Genomic DNA, 6126 nt, shown 5'->3' with positions numbered 1-6126 from the left:
TTTTGAAATGACAGTAAAAAGGGAAACATTAATTGTCTTGTATGTTTAAATTGCAGCTTCCAAACACTTCAAAGCATTTTTTCATACAAAGATCAAATCATTCTGAGGAAATATGCATAGTTTCACGACTTTACAACACTGTATGGATAAAAGAAAATTAAAAAACTGTCAGACTTCTCAACTGACATGATCTCACTCTGGCCACCCTGTCTGTGTGAGGAAAGGGAGGGGGAGAGGGAGGGGGAGTGTGAGGGGGTTGGTGACTGTGACAGTGTGTGTGGACTGTAGGGAGGGGCTGTCTGGCAGAGAGAGAGAGAGAGAGACCTAATCATCCCTTTAATAATCAGGAAAAAAAAATCTATATTTTAAATTGTTATTGTTTTTGTTGTTGCTAATGGTGGTGTTTTTTCCTTTCATTACAGGTTAAGAAATCTCTTAGGCCTTATCCTTTTCTGACAGTTTTAGGGATTTAAAAACATCCTAAGAACCCTAATTTGTGCTGCAAATAATAATTTCAAACTCATTTGATACTGACCTATGACAACCTGTGACGTGACATGACATTTATTAATCTCATGGATGTAACAGTAAAACTCTTCAACTGACAGATAAAGCTGCAATGCAAGCAAAACTATTTCACAAATGCTTATAGGTCATTAAAATCATTACAAAACACTAATACATTATTTAAGGATTTGGTAACACTGTAAAATAATGTCTAATTTGTTAACATTAGTATATGCAATGGTAACACTTTATAATAATTGCACTCATTAGCTAAGCATTAGTAAATAGTTCATGATTATAAAGCCTTTTCCCTTAATAATAGTCATTATTAAGCAGTAATACATCCATAAATAAATTGTTCTTGGTTTAAAAGCACATATATTACAAAGGAGATTAAAGTCTCAGTTGTCTTATAAAATAAATAAATAAACACAACCCAGTTTGATTCAGAATTCAGAAATATTTATTTCAAGATGCAATAAAAGGAAACTGTACACTTGAATAGCTTTTATGCGATTCTTGAAGGATTAGCATCACCTCCTCTTGTAAGATGGTTTGAGGAATATATCTTCGAGATTGTACCGCTGCTCCCTATATGCATAGTATGCAGTCTTCTTAGGGCACCAACTCCCAGAGGGGGCACCATCCCAGTTGCTCAAAAAAAAAAAAAAAAAACATGCGCCATTCTCCCATCCGCGCTCGCGACCGCTCACACCTCATGTTTGCGGCTGAATGTTCGTAATTGATGGATGGACATCTATGCCTGGGTATAGGACATCAGCAATCCGGCACAGAGAAAAGAAAACTAAAGAAAATAAAACAGGCATAAAGTTGTCTTGACATTGGACTTTCTAGAGTCTCAAATTTAGGGCCGGTCTCTAAAGTTACATGTGCTATTGTTATACACTTTTCTAACGTCAGTAGCATTTGAAGAGAATGACTTACAGTCATAAAAACAACTGTAATTGTTCATCTAGGTGACAGCTATAATGCACAATTAAATTGAATGTTTGATATTTATTACAACAAACTGTAAGTCATATGTAAATTATGCTACTTTTTCACATGGGCTCAAATGCAAATTTGAAGCTCAATAGCATTTGAGAAGAAAGACTTGCAGTCATAAAACAATTGTAATGTGTTCATATAGGTGTCAGCTACAATGCACACCTTATACATTTTTTATAAATATTAAAATAAAGTGTTACTAAAGTTATATATATTGTTCTGTGTATGTGATTTCAAAGTCTAGATTGGTCGGATTAACCCTTTAACTGCCGCATCCCTTAAAACTTGATTGTCAGAGGGTTACTGTAAATGCTTATGCCCGCTGGGCACAGTTATCCTGATGCCACCGGGGTGGCGTTGCACTGATGGCTTGAGCCCGACATCGCTGCTTGCAGCTATATTTATTATTATTTTTTTATTTTTTATTAAACCTTCCGGGGGTTTTTGGAGGCCTTAACATGCTCAAAAACTCTTGAAAATTGGCACACACATTGGAATCTGCGGCCATCAGGACGCCACAGAGACTGGGACCCGGGCGTGGCACAGGGACTCTACAGCGCCCCCTGGAACACAGTCAGAAATCTTGAACCATAGCTCACACACACTTTCATGTATTTATATGAAACTCAGTACACTTATAGATCTCATTGAGCCGAGCAACTTTCGCACTCTATGTCATAGGCTCCGCCCAACAGGAAGTCAGCTATTTAGGGCTGTTTATAAAAAGCATGCTCTGGAATTTGATATACTTGTCATAGGTCTTTTACTTGATTGCCACCAAACTCGGTCAACATGATCTCAAGACATTGGGGATGGAAAATTGCGAGGGGATTTTTGATATCTCGAACGGTTTGCCCGTGGCGAGGCGTTGAAATTATGGCGAGAAATGAGAAACAGGAAATGTCTAATAACATCCACATACATTTCCTGAATTTGATCAAACTTCATTGGTTTGTTCGTTGTATGATACTGATCGTATATATGTGACTATTAAGAGTCAACATTATAGCGCCACCAACTGGCAGCAGGAAGTGTGCCATTTTCCAAATGCTTTGAATTCAGCATCTTATTTTTACTCTATTTACTTAAAACTTCATCAGAATAATGACAAAACACGGCCGATGTAAATCTGTTGTGGGGATATTGATATCTGATATAGTGTTGCCATGGCAACGTGTCAAACTTGAATGTTCTGTTATGGTGAGTTTGAGGCAGACAACAAGCTCAGATTTACATAAAACTCAAAACACATATCAGTATTAGTGATAGCTAGACAATGGCAAAAGCTTTTAAAAGGGCGTGAAGGAGGCACTCTATAGCGCCACCTTTTGTCAAAAGTGGGGGGGTTAGTTTTAGCTACAGACACCAAACTTGGTACATAAATTGTTCTTTTCAAGACGGACAACTTTCTAATTCACAGTCATCAGCTACGACCAACAGGAAGTCGGCTATTTTGATTTGAATATTTAAATTGAGCTCTGATTTAATGCATACTCCTCACAGGGGAAGTACACTATACACACCAAACTTTGTCTACATGAAGAAAAACCATTGAGGAACTTAAATTGCGAACGGATTTTGGTTAGCTTGAACGGTTTTGTCGTGGTGAATTTTTGAAATGACAGTAAAAAGGGAAACATTAATTGTCTTGTATGTTTAAATTGCAGCTTCCAAACACTTCAAAGCATTTTTTTATACAAAGATCAAATCATTCTGAGGAAATATGCATAGTTTCACGACTTTACAACACTGTATGGATAAAAGAAAATTAAAAAACTGTCAGACTTCTCAACTGACATGATCTCACTCTGGCCACCCTGTCTGTGTGAGGGAAGGGAGGGGGAGAGGGAGGGGAGTGTGAGGGGGTTGGTGACTGTGACAGTGTGTGTGGACTGTAGGGAGGGGCTGTCTGGCAGAGAGAGAGACAGAGAGACCTAATCATCCCTTTAATAATCAGGAAAAAAAAAATCTGTATTTTAAATTGTTATTGTTTTTGTTGTTGCTAATGGTGGTGGTTTTTTCCTTTCATTACAGGTTAAGAAATCTCTTAGGCCTTATCCTTTTCTGACAGTTTAGGGATTTAAAAACATCCTAAGAACCCTAATTTGTGCTGCAAATAATAATTTCAAACTCATTTGATACTGACCTATGACAACCTGTGACGTGACATGACATTTATTAATCTCATGGATGTAACAGTAAAACTCTTCAACTGACAGATAAAGCTGCAATGCAAGCAAAACTATTTCACAAATGCTTATAGGTCATTAAAATCATTACAAAACACTAATACATTATTTAAGGATTTGGTAACACTGTAAAATAATGTCTAATTTGTTAACATTATGCAGTATAACATAGTATGCAGTCTTCGTAGGGCACCAACTCCCAGAGGGGGCACCATCCCAGTTGCTCAAAAAAAAAAAAAAAAAAAAAAAACATGCGTCATTCTCCATCCGCGCTCGCGACCGCTCACACCTCATGTTTGCGGCTGAATGTTCGTAATTGATGGATGGACATCTATGCCTGGGTATAGGACATCAGCAATCCGGCACAGAGAAAAGAAAACTAAAGAAAATAAAACAGGCATAAAGTTGTCTTGACATTGGACTTTCTAGAGTCTCAAATTTAGGGCCGGTCTCTAAAGTTACATGTGATATTGTTATACACTTTTCTAACGTCAGTAGCATTTGAAGAGAATGACTTACAGTCATAAAAACAACTGTAATTGTTCATCTAGGTGACAGCTATAATGCACAATTAAATTGAATGTTTGATATTTATTACAACAAACTGTAAGTCATATGTAAATTATGCAACTTTTTCACATGGGCTCAAATGCAAATTTGAAGCTCAATAGCATTTGAGAAGAAAGACTTGCAGTCACAAAGCAATTGTAATGTGTTCATATAGGTGTCAGCTACAATGCACACCTTATACATTTTTTATAAATATTAAAATAAAGTGTTACTAAAGTTATATATATTGTTCTGTGTATGTGATTTCAAAGTCTAGATTGGTCGGATTAACCCTTTAACTGCCGCATCCCTTAAAACTGATTGTCAGAGGGTTACTGTAAATGCTTATGCCCGCTGGGCACAGTTATCCTGATGCCACCGGGGTGGCGTTGCACTGATGGCTTGAGCCCGACATCGCTGCTTGCAGCTATATTTATTATTATTATTTTTATTTTTTATTAAACCTTCCGGGGGTTTTTGGGGGCCTTAACATGCTCAAAAACTCTTGAAAATTGGCACACACATTGGAATCTGCGGCCATCAGGACGCCGCAGAGACTGGGACCCGGGCGTGGCACAGGGGCTCTACAGCGCCCCTGGAACACAGTCAGAAATCTTGAACCATAGCTCACAACACTTGCATGTATTTATATGAAACTCAGTACACTTATAGATCTCATTGAGCCGAACAACTTTCACACTTTATGTCATAGGCTCCGCCCAACAGGAAATCAGCTATTCAGGGCTGTTTAAAAAAAGCATGCTCTGGAATTTGAAATACTCCTCTGAGGTTTTCAACCCGTTCGCCACGAAACTCGGTGAACATGATCTCAAACATTGAGGATGAAAAATTGCGAGGGGATTTTTGATATCTCGAACGGTTTGCCCGTGGCGAGGCGTGGAACTCATATGGCGAGAAATGAGAAACAGGAAATGTCTAATAACATCCACATACATTTCCTGAATTTGATCAAACTTCATGGGTTTGTTCGTTGTATGATACCGATTGTATATATGTGACTTTTAAGAGTCAACGTTATAGCGCCCACCAACTGGCAGCAGGAAGTGTGTCATTTTCCAAATGCTTTGAATTCAGCATCTTATTTTTACTCGATTTACTTAAAACTTCATCAGAATAATGAACAAACACGGCCGATGAAAATTCTGTTGTGGGATATTGATATCTGATATAGTGTTGCCATGCAACGTGTCAAACTTGAATGTTCTGTTATGGTGAGTTTGAGGTAGACAACAAGCTCAGATTTACATGAAACTCAAAACACATATCAGTATTAGTGAAGCTAGACAATGGCAAAAGCTTTTAAAAGGGCGTGAATGAGGCACTCTATAGCGCCACCTTTTGTCAAAAGTGGGGGGGTTAGTTTTAGCTACAGACACCAAACTTGGTACATAAATTGTTCTTATCAGACGGACAACTTTCTAATTCACAGTCATAAGCTACGATCAACAGGAAGTTGGCTATTTTGATTTGAATGTGTATTTTTGAGATTTTACAGTTGTGAATTAATGAAATACTCCTCACAGGGGAAGTACACTATACACACCAAACTAGGTCTACATGAGAAAAAACATCGAGGAACTTAAATTGCGAACAGATTTTGGTTAGCTGGAACGGTTTTGTCGTGGTGATTTTTTTGAATGACAGTAAAAAGGGAATCATTAATGTTTGTATTTTTAAATTGCAGCTTCCAAACACTTAAAAAAAAAAATCATACAGAGATCAAATCATTCTGAGGATATATGCATAGTTTCATGACTTTACAACACTGTATGATTAAAAGAAAATAAAAAAACTGTCAGACATCTCAACTCACTCTGTCCCTCTGTTTGAGGAATGTATGTGTGCTGACTGT

Source organism: Carassius auratus, chromosome 27, assembly GCF_003368295.1.
Source record: "Carassius auratus strain Wakin chromosome 27, ASM336829v1, whole genome shotgun sequence".
NCBI classification, from domain to species: domain Eukaryota; kingdom Metazoa; phylum Chordata; class Actinopteri; order Cypriniformes; family Cyprinidae; genus Carassius; species Carassius auratus.
This window is presented reverse-complemented; position numbering follows the sequence as displayed.